This window comes from Tinamus guttatus, unplaced genomic scaffold, assembly GCF_059628265.1.
Source record: "Tinamus guttatus ecotype Peru unplaced genomic scaffold, ASM5962826v1 Tinamus_guttatus_pri_ptg000069l, whole genome shotgun sequence".
Lineage (NCBI taxonomy): Eukaryota > Metazoa > Chordata > Aves > Tinamiformes > Tinamidae > Tinamus > Tinamus guttatus.
This window is the reverse complement of record NW_028288603.1, coordinates 891,371-902,666: the sequence shown is the minus strand read 5'-3', so window position 1 is coordinate 902,666 and position 11,296 is coordinate 891,371. Positions and strand designations below refer to the sequence as shown.

At 37.0% G+C, this 11,296-nt stretch overlaps 1 long non-coding RNA gene across 2 annotated transcripts in view; it reads right to left on the bottom strand.

Annotated features, from left to right (window-relative positions):
* Nucleotides 1-1,506: 1,506 nt before the first annotated feature.
* Nucleotides 1,507-11,296, bottom strand: part of LOC104569723 (uncharacterized) — a 107,046-nt gene continuing 97,256 nt past the window's right edge. For both annotated transcript variants that reach the window (XR_015913089.1, XR_015913090.1), the window contains 2 exons: nt 5,217-5,364; nt 1,507-1,708 (listed from right to left, as the gene is read on the bottom strand). This is a non-coding gene — a long non-coding RNA (uncharacterized LOC104569723). The remainder of the gene's footprint in view (nt 1,709-5,216; nt 5,365-11,296) is intronic.

Here is an 11,296-nt window from a genome sequence, read left to right as displayed (position 1 = left end):
AGACTGTGCCCATCACCATAATACCCAGATTAAAACAGATCAAGATCAAAAGAGGAACCTCTTCACCAACAGTTGAACTTCCTGAGATGCATAGAAATGCACCAAAAAATCTGGGAATTTAAAGATTTTAATTAGGAGTCCAGACAAAGAGATACGTGTTTTAGCAATATTAGCTGCTCAGAAAAAGGCATATTTTATTAGAGAAAGGCATATACATTACTTATATCGCAAGTTAGGTTGTACTGGTGGGAAAAGCATTCTGAATAGCTGTCAGCATCAAAGATGACTGAAGGCTCTGTTACACACACACATACACACACACGGAGCTAATCTCACAGCGCAGTTTTATAAGCTTTGTCTTAGCATGTGACAAATATTTTATCTGTAAAGGATCTACAGAATTTCTAAAAAGCTGAAGGCTGTTTCTATAAAATTAAGCTGAAGCAGAAATAAAAACTACAATTCTGCTGACACCGATTTGATTTTTTTTTCTGATGTATTTTGCCTTTAAAATGTAGCTATACTGCTATTGTTATAAGAAGAAAAATAAAGTAAGAAAATTTGACAAAACAGTAATTTCATAGAAAAGGAAAAAATAGGTAATTCTATAAGAAACCTTTAAGGAATGAAATATATATTGCCACATTTTGTAAAAAGATACTGGTTTTAAAGGAAAAAATATAAATTATAGATATTATAAAACGGAAAAAAACACGCTTACGGTATTGATTAAATCAGTTTCATAGTTTTTTCTTGTTGATTTCTACTTGGAATTGTGATGGGCTGCAAATCAGTCTGCGTCTGAAGTTCATATATGTTTAGTATGAAACAGGGTCGTTAACTTATTTGTATATTAGGCCCATGGTGTCGAAACTAGACAAGCAAGCAAATAAGGAAGCATTCAATACGAGAATGGTATTTTTAATCCACAGTGCAATAGGCAAATAATGAAAGGACTCAAGCAATAGTTACCATGAGACCACATCTTAAAATAGGCAAATAAATAAAGATTTTGGTTCCGCAACTGAATGGGCTACTTGTGGCTGTTAAGAACCCTTCTCATTTTCCATCTGGCTTCGCTCCACGTAAGCTTGTGTGACATACTGCAATTTGCAGACAGCAGTCAGGTACTCAGAGCCACACGTGTTAATGTGTGTGGCTGAACACGAGCTGAAATTAGCAGTCTCTACACACTGCCCAGGTTCTGCGCACACAGCTCTGACTACAAGACTCAAGCCCTGTATTCCAGCATGAAGAGACACCTACCTTAACTTTTTGCATGCACTGGAAACAGAGCATGTGCTAAACATGCCTTGTTGAATTTGCTCAAAAGCTGGTAGTGACTGATGCATCCTTGAAAAAAAAAAAATAGAACAATGATGGAAATAAACTGAAAGTCATATTTTTACTATTTATTTTATGTTCTGGTAGTGCCCCCTGTCAAGAATTTTTATGCCAAGTGCTGTACAGATGCAGAACTGTCCTTGCCCCAAAAGCAGTGTGAACTTCACATTTCAGTGAAGTTCAGCTGTCACTAGACAGCTTATTAACAGCTACTGCCTTAAAAATATTCCATGATGTAGATAAATAAGGCCAAGTTTCCTTTCTGTTGTTATCATCTTTCATTTCCAAAGCATTCAAAACTGCAGATGTATTTCTCAGTAATTCATCTTGAATGCTTTCAGGGAATATGGTGAGAGTATTTTATCTGCAAAACAAAACAAAACAAAACAAAACAGTTAGCTTTAACTCTTCATTACAAGATAATGAAGTAAATAAACTGTTACTTTCCACACAGTTCAAACAAATGATCCATGGCTGAGGTGTTATCTTTTCTTTTATTTCTGCTTCAAATAGTAAGGAGAACAAACAAACAAAAAATATTTTAAGACATGGAAAGACATTGCCTTACGGTGCTTATTACTATATGAACATATTCATAGATAGTCATTCATAAAGATGTTTAAAAAAGGTACACAGAAAAGGGTGAAAGTGAACTACATTTTCATTCCTGCTTTTTTAAAAAGAAAAAAGAATGGAAATCAGAATGCTAAACTTTGGCCCTGACACCATCCATTAAAATCTCCAGTTAATTTTTTATTCAGAAATTAATTTAATTCAAATATATTTCAGCAATGAGAAATGTCTCAGTGAGATGATAGAATAGCTTTTGTAGAACTAATGGCCTCTTTCACAGGGATGGTGGAACATCATGCAATTTTCAGCACAGATCAAGTACGTGGATTTGAGTTTTCTTAGTGCCTGTTTCACAGCAGGTAGCCAGTGGCCGGGAAGAAGAGACGGCCAAGCACTGGCCTCAGTGCCTTGTTTGGCCACTTTGCTTGGGAAGCGCCTTCCCGGAGCGGGGCTGCTTCAGCTGCTGTGGTACCTTCTTTATGGTATTTCTGACACTGTCCGAGGTTCACTCTGTTATGGCTTGCAAAAACAGGTCTTTTGGAAACTGCACCGAGCATATTCTGCCTTCCTAGTAAAGGGGCTGGTATATCTCAGCTGCCTGACACTTCACTTCATACCTGTCCATCAGACACAAACAGATGAAGCAAAATGAACCTTTCTCTAATCCAAATAACAAAACTGAAATGAAGATTTTTTCTCTCTCAATATTCCATCATTTCACATCACTAATGACACTGATTGTCCAATAATCTTTTTTTTTAAAAAAAAACTCCTTTTAAGATTTAGAATCAAAGATCTCCCTTTCCTTGCCACTAGGAATTGGTTTCACCAGAAAATGTTCTTCCTTCTTCCATCTGATATATCTTTGATGCAGTTTTATTCAGTCCTAAGTACCTGGAGCTATAAAGCTTCAGCAGGGAAAGAAAACTGAATGTCCAGCACAAACCTGGGTGAATTCTTTTGAGCAGCTTTGGTCAGCTCTAGTGAACAGCAGGAAATAGAAGGCTGATGTGGAATTTGTTTCAGCATCAGGCAGTTGGTCTCAGTTAGTCTGTTAAAGGCATTTCTGCTCCATAGGTTGTCCTACTGCAAAATCTGTTGTTTGTAGTTCTTAACGGCACAGGAATATGGAAAGGCTGCATTGCTCTAAGCAGAGTAAGGTGCTTGCAACCTTCAAGTAGAACAAGTATTCTACAAATTACAATGCTTTTTAAAAAGAAAAGAAGCCTCTGAGTCACTGGAAGCTACAAGGAAGTATGTTACAGAAGCTACCTTTTAATTATCATGTTAAAACCCGTCAGTTGGTTCCATTACCCTGTGGTTGTAAACCTCTCCCTGTGCAAATTCAATATGCAATGCTTTCCTTTTTCCACACACTATATTGTTCAAAATATGCAACAGATATTGATTTTTAGAAGGGCTCATCCACATAACATCTCTTGATTTCCACCGGTTTCTGATACACAATTCATTTTTTTGTGATTTTTAGACTGTCAATGAAAAATCTTGAGAACAGAACAGACTCCAAACTTTGGAGTATATGTTAATGGAGAGTCATAAATTTTACCTGATTTCCATTTGTAGACATGAAATGGATGAAATTTGATGTCTGCGCACGTCAATGAGACCAGCCTAATCTCCTAGCTTTTTCCACCTAAGTTCTGTTCACTCCATGTTCTGCAGAGAACTGACAATGATTGTCTTTGGTTTTTCATTTTCTAACACTTGCCTACTGTAAAACAATAGTTTACATCTTCATGCAGCGTGTACTTACTTGCCAAGATAATTTAATCCAGGCTACAGAAAGTACGTATTTACTTCTCAGACGTTAAAATGCCATTACAGATTGTATTTAAATTTATACATTACATAAAAAGTAATTATGTTCATGTGAAATGATGATGATGATGATGATGATAAGATTGAGCAGCAGATGTATGAACATAAATACTTGCCACCTGATTTTAAACATCAGACAAGCTAAATGGAAGCTTAAGTATCTTTCTGGGATCATTTTGTTAACCCAATATAAATAACTCTTCAACTTTTTTTCTCCACTTGAAGAAACAGTAAATTATAGCAGAATGTTTTCCATAGTCTTGGTATTCCAGTAGCACTGACATCATTACTTTGGAAGTAACTAATTGAGAAAGCCATTAGGCACTAAGTTTATCACAACACGTAAGTAGGGGCATAGTCTAAACTTTGGTATCTTGCACCAAACTGTACAGATAGTTAACCATGTCCTTCTCAATATAAGCCCAATAAGAACAGCCAAGGGTTTCCTTCACATTTACTGCCTCATCTTTGGGCTTTCTCATCTTTGCCCATCTTGCCCCACAAAATTTTCTATAAAACACCTGAGAGATTGGATGAAAAATTCAGTCGTGAAGTCACTGATCCTTGCCACCATTTATTTGACATGTTTGCTTTGCTACTCATAAAGAATATACAAAGAGTACATACCACCTTCACTTTGCTGAATTTTATCCACAGCTATTCTCAAGAGTAGGCCTAAACCATACCAGTAATCCAGGGTGGGAGATCCTCTCAGTCCTTTGCATGTGAACTGCTGCATTTTGCATTAAGGAGAGATGGGAAGAGTTGGTGGCAGAGCAGGACTCTTTCTTTGGCTCCCATTCTTTCCATAGATTGCACCAGAAGACTCTTGCATAACTCAGTGATGTGCATCCCCCTGCGCCTCTAAATGTATGGCTGTTTGTAAAGCCAATGTATAGTCTAAAAACGCTTTGCAGGTCCAGTCATATGAGAGACTCACATTTGAAAAAGATCTGGTTATCACTGTTTCATTTTCCCCTATGTATGTCCCCACTGCTGTGGAAGGACCTAAGAGGGTCATAAAAGTGCTACATACAACTGGCTTCCCTTTTAGATCCAGTCTGCCATCTGCAGTTCTCGGCAGGACAATTCTCTTCTCCATGGGTTTGGAAAAATATGGTTTCCTCCAATGAATCTCAAGAGGAATCCTCAGATGAAGCAATCATTGTGTATCCATTGTAAGGATGAAAGAAATAAAAGCACACAATGGAAATCGTATTAAAAATGCAGGGATGTGACCTTGAACCAGTGCCAGTGGAGAGCATAGAGCTTTATTTCTCCGTCTTCTGCTACTAGTCATGCTCAAGAGATTGGCTGCTGTGTTGTGGACAAAAACTAGAGTTTCTATCTATGCTGTGATGGATAGCCCTAGTTGGAGGCAGCTACCCTAGCTATAACATATTATAAAATCATTTTTAATTTATTAAAAGAAGAAAAGATCAAGGATTGTTTCCACTAACCTTAACCACTTTATTGGTATTAAATCATATTAAGTTGCTGTTATTTTCTTGTATTTGGCATTTTCTTCTGGTTGTTTACTCTTATTCGCCTTGGCCTCCTGCCAAATGTGCATCTAGTGTCGAGAGTCAGTTCTAAACTCCATTTTTCCTACAAAAAATGAAGAGAGATAATTATATTTAAGAGCAGTACAAATAAAAAAAAGTAGCTGTAATTTACTTCTATGGTGAGGTATAGAGCAAAACAATAGCTTTAAAAAATGTATCATGTGAGCTTCTTCGATAGAACGTATATACATATCACTTTAATATAGCTTTAAAAAGAACTCCTGAAGCATGTGGTGTCTTAAAATAAGGCAAAGAAAACCTCACGCTGCAAGACAATGCACCCGGTGTGAGAGGAGAGTTTCCTTCCACTCCCCTATGAAGACAGTCCAAGAAACTCAAGACCCTGCAGGCTCCGAGAGATTAATTTTGTGCATTTGCTTAGACTAATATTTATACTCAGACTAGTGCAAATAACATTTTCATGTCACATAACTATGAAGCCTGGTGTCACATGGAAGTAAATCAAGAATAACTCCACTGAACTTAGACTGTCTGATAAGCAGAGAACAAGAATGTGTGTGTGTTTATATACCCAAATATCATTAATTACTTCACAGAGCCTATTCCAGGGGTGAAGCTGGTGCTTACAGTTCCCAGGCAACGTATTGACTCGTTAGTAGTCTATCACTGAGTGGAATATATTCTGAAAGATTTATAATTAAGTGTCTTTTGATTTAGTGTTGCAAAGTAAGTAAGATTTATGCAAGTATTCAGAATACATGCAGACAGAGCAATTAGCCACTTTAGAGTTTGCTTTTGGGTAACAGTGTCCAGACTAATTAAACTGATTAAGAACATATGCAATGTAAAATGCAGGCCAGACTAAATTTTTCTTATGCATATAATATAAATAGGCTATTCAGTTAAACAGCATCAAAGCTAATTCATTAATACATTCTAAATATCCAGTGGAGGTTAGGGAAATTCACGGATTTTAAAATTAGACTGGTTATAAATGGTGTGATAGCACTTCAAGTGACTAATCTATGTAACTAAGTTTGAGCATATTGGCCTTTTGCTTGTAAGTATGTTAATGTGTGCAAATTAACAAAAGTACCCTATATCCTAAATGTTGAGTCATATCCTTTCATTCTTGCAGTAAATTCTTCTATAAATACCATGAAGCCAAATTAAAAATACAGAAAACTTTCCAACATCCATACATCTGTATTAAACATAGCTTTGCTACAATAAACCTGTATGTGGAAAGGAAAAAAAAATGCCTATGAATTTCAAAATTCCTTTTCTTACTGAAATTCTCCCTGTTCCATGCTCAAAAAGATAGCAAGAACACAGTGGAAAATTTGGGAAAAAAAACATATAAGAAAGAAAAAGTTACAAAGTAAAGTTGCACAGGGCTTGCTATTTAACCATTTGAAAATGGAAAGAGCACTTTACCAGCAGCAATTAAACTCAGCTGAAATTAAATGCGGCTATACTGAGTCCTAATGAAACTTCTTGAAAGTCTGCAAACTGGCTTTTAGTTTCATTTCTTACAAAAGTTACTTGTATATCCTGAATTATCAAATTTCACAATGTGCTGTTTCCATTATATAGCAAAACTGAGTTTGATTATGCATATTTTGGGATTATGAGATCCTTGCAAGGTATCTGAAATATCTTCAAAACAAAAATATTTTACATCTGCACATGGAGAATTTGACAAAACATTAAAGGTCTAATTTCTCTAGATGTACAAATGTAACTTCTGTACCCCTCAGCGGTAGTGAAGAATATGTACTGTCTTTCAGAATTAGACCATTAAAAGGAAAAAAACAGCAACCCAACCAATGGACTTCTGAAGCACGTATTCTGTCCTGTTTTTTTTTTTTTTTTTTTTTTTTTTTTTGGTTCTTTGAGTGAGTACAGGCTGAAATGTTGTTTGCAGCTGTGACTTGCATTTTTATTTCTGACACATGTTTAGTCAATAGGGACAACTCCAGTTTGTTGCTTTCCAGTTTCACCTATGGGCATCCTCTGAAATAATTAACTGTGCAGTTATCAGATTAGCCCTGTACAAACTATATATAATGACACTACATTTTCATTACCTTTGCACCATGGATATACTTTGGTCAAGCATGTTGGAAACCTCCATAGTGAAAACAATAGCTTTGATCAACCTTTGATTGTTCTTAGACGCCCTGGAAACCTCTGTCAGCCTCCGCAGGCCCACGCTCTGGCCTTTGCACATCAGCTAAAATACATTGGCCTGTTTTCATGAGCCCATCCCAATATCTACCCTGAATGTTTTTGGATGCTTATCTGAATCAAATAGAATCTACAAATCTTTTTACGATTTACCTATTGCTAGCTGTCTAGCCTGTGCCCAGAGCTAATAATGGCAACTCAATTTATAGCAGCATCTTGTGACTTATGTTTCTAGTCAACAGTGTCAACAGCGGAGACATGTTCAACAAAACCCTCTTTACTCTGCTTCCAGTTTTCTAATGGGATCATCGACTCTGTGCAGCAGATTCAGAAACACCATCCCACAAACAAAATGGAAGCTGAAAATCAATATTACATATTTTATTGTTAAAAAGATTTCATACTTTTTCAGATCTGCAGCCGAATAATTGTAACTAATGAGCTAACTTTTAAAATTCTTTGATGTCTTCCTACAGTATAAATGTTACAGATGTACTTATGAACAACAACTAAATTAACATCTGGATTCTCTGCAAATTTTGTTTTCTTGCCTTTTGAAAACACAACACTATCACCTGAAGTTCTTTTAAAACAATTCATCTAATGAGATGTTATCAAATAGAAAATAATATGCACTATTTACCATATTCTTTGTTTAGTGAGAAACAGCTCTTCGCACTAAACTTTGTTAATAGGCTGAATTTGAACCAAACTTGCATAAGTTGCTCTAACTTGGCAGATAAGAGTGAGAAATTCCACTACTTACTAAGTATTATTGCCTAAACACTGCGGTGGTTGATATGTTCAGGAAACAAACAGGAAGAATGCTCTGACCATGTTATGCAAGTATTTTTTTAATTATGTTTTTCTAAACTTTGTTCACATCACTGATAAAAATGCAGGCATATATCTTTTTTCTCTCTCTTCATCACTGATAAAAACACAGGCGTATATCTTATTTCTCTCTCTTCATCTCTCCCATACCCTTCCTTGCTTTTCGACGATATGAAAAAAGACAAGTAAACAGACAGCTAACAGGATGCACTGAGGGTAACGTCTTGGCTCATTCTGTTTGCAGGGCTGAGAAGCTCACAGTTACGCTCCAGGACTGGATCTTGCACATCACCATCCTCTGCTGTACTTACTAACATAGAGGGAAGATGCAAAAAAGGAATTGTGAGGAGATTGCAATACATGAGAATGTCAATATGCCTGTCTTTGGGAATTTGGTCTCAAATGTCATACACATCAATACCATCTTATTCTTTCTTAGTACATTTCTCATTTTTAAAAGTATTTTTGAGAAGTCTATTTTAAATTTTACTTTGTAGCTTATTTCACTGGTCCCTTAATTTGCTGGCTTTTTTTTTTTTTTGCTAAATTCCCTGCTTGCTTTTCAATCTACTGTTGTAAAGGGATGGGTTTCTCATTGATTTTGCAAAGATGAGGATTAAATATTCTGTGGGAACCCTGGCCCTTGAGAACAAGCACTGGAATTCAGGTCTATGAGTGGAAGGATAAGCAAGATTTACCACAAGTCCTGCAAGTTGTGAATAGCATGTATGCACTTTGCTGAACAGGTATTTTATATAAGCTGCATGTATCAGTCATGATTAGAAAGCCAGGATTTGCTCCAGAATGGAGGGCACGCTGTCTATGTATACAGTGCAATGTGATGTCTCACTACAATCTAGTGTATAGCACACGTATAGTCTAGCCAAAAATGTTCCCACGAATACATGCCAGATGGAGCCTGGTACCGGCACTATCACTATCTGTCAGGCGCAGAATATGAAAACTATTGTCAGAGGGTAAGTCTCATATCCATGACATAAAAATAGGAAGGGAAAGTCTGTAATTTGTTGTTGTCACTTGAATGCTTTGTTTAGACACATTGAGGAAGAATTTAATTGCTCTATCAGAAAAACTCAAAAAAGACAGTAAAGCAATCACATACTTGGAGCACAAAGTGAAAGTAAATTAAAGAGGACATATATTTTTTCCTTGGTCTGAATTTCTGTGTAGGCTCATTTCAGCTTCAGGTACCCTTCAGTTGGAAGCTGTGTTGCCTCCTTAACTTTTCATTAGCTCTAACTGATATATTTTCTTCTGGCAAAGTTGATGCAGAGCCTGGCTATATTTTGTACACAGGAGATCTTTTACAATTTAAAATAACAATTGGTGGATTGTGTAAGTGCATGGTGCAAGTAACAACCCATTTTTTCAGCTTCCTTTTTGCAGAATTTGACAATTTTGTTGTTATTCAGAAAATGCAACTCCAATCCCATTTTAATATTTTATAGTGTCATGGATGCAGGATTGGCAACATCTTTCTCACTCAAACCTTGGCTCTTCATGTAACTATAATAACAAAGAACCCAAGCACTATGAAACGTTCAGGACCCCAGAAAATGTTCTGTAACTACAGAAATGCGTGCAAATACTAAACCTAGTTTCAGTTCTTTCATAGACTTCTCATCACAGACTTCAGAAAGAGCTATTTACTGTTGCACAGAACAGCAAAACAGGGGCTTTAAAGAGCTTCTGCTCATCAATCATATCCAACTGAGATGTTACCATTTCTTCTCCACACACACAGCCTGAAATTCATATATGTCAGTAGTTACCCTTATTTACCTTAAGGGAGCTTCTCTTTGCTTAATTTTATAGGACCACTGTAAAAAAGGGCCAGAGGTGACCCACACAAATAATAGACATCTGCAGGTGTTGTCGAAGAGGGTAGCTAAGTGCTACACATTGAGAGACATGTGATAAACATAACTGACTAAATTTACCTTTTCTGCAGTTAAATTTGCTAAACAATGAGGTGTTATTTGATAAACATAGCTTAAAATGAAATAATACATACTCACAAAAGAATTCTGGGCAATTCCTTCTTTACAAAAAGAAAAAAAACTATAAAAGTATCCCAGATCATTTATAGGAAAGAAAGACTACTCCAAAATGCTAATATACTATCTTTTCTGTATCCTAGAGAGCCTGAGCTTCATCATTACATTTACCAAAATCACCCCCAACTCCATTAGCTCCAAAAGATACCTTTTATCAGACTACACCAAATTAATCTGGAAGCAAGCATCAGTGTGTGCAAGCATCACTCACAGGTTGCAATATTCCTCATCTGCCTCTAAGTGGCCACAGGTACAGCGTCTTCTCTGCAGTCCTCCCAACAGCAACACCCTTCTTGACTGCAGAGCCTCTTCTATGCAGCAACACTCAGGTCAGTCAGCATAAAGGGGGATAGTATCACCACAGCATCATCAGATTTCTCTTAGGTAAGACTTGATCACCAGAGACAAATGATTAGGGAAAATACAAGCCTCTGAAACCAATGCTTTTGTATGAAATGTTTACATTCTAACGTTTATCAACTGGACCAATATGAACAAAATTCTCTAAAGTACATGGATTCCATTCCTATCTCTTTGTGATATGGGGAGAAGAGAGAGCTGTGCTCTGACTGCATTTATAAGTTTTGCTCTGTTCTCCAGAGTTTTCTCTGAAATTTCTGTACAACAGTACTGGAGAATCTTTCAAGAAAGCAGAACAATGATGGCCTGTGAAGCCTGACCTGGAAAAGGAGAAAGTCTCCTCCAAGTGGAATGGAGGAAAACTAGGCACCAGTATCAAAGCTGGAATCCTGGAAAACATTGTATGGCTAATGCCTCCTTACTCCCTAGATGCCACACTGCTGAGTTACCCTTCCGGGCTGTGCGAGTGCCTCGGGCCCACCACATCTGGGAAGATCACTTTGGGCCTCGCACGTCAGCCCCAGCGGCCTCCACTCCACTGGCACTGCTGGA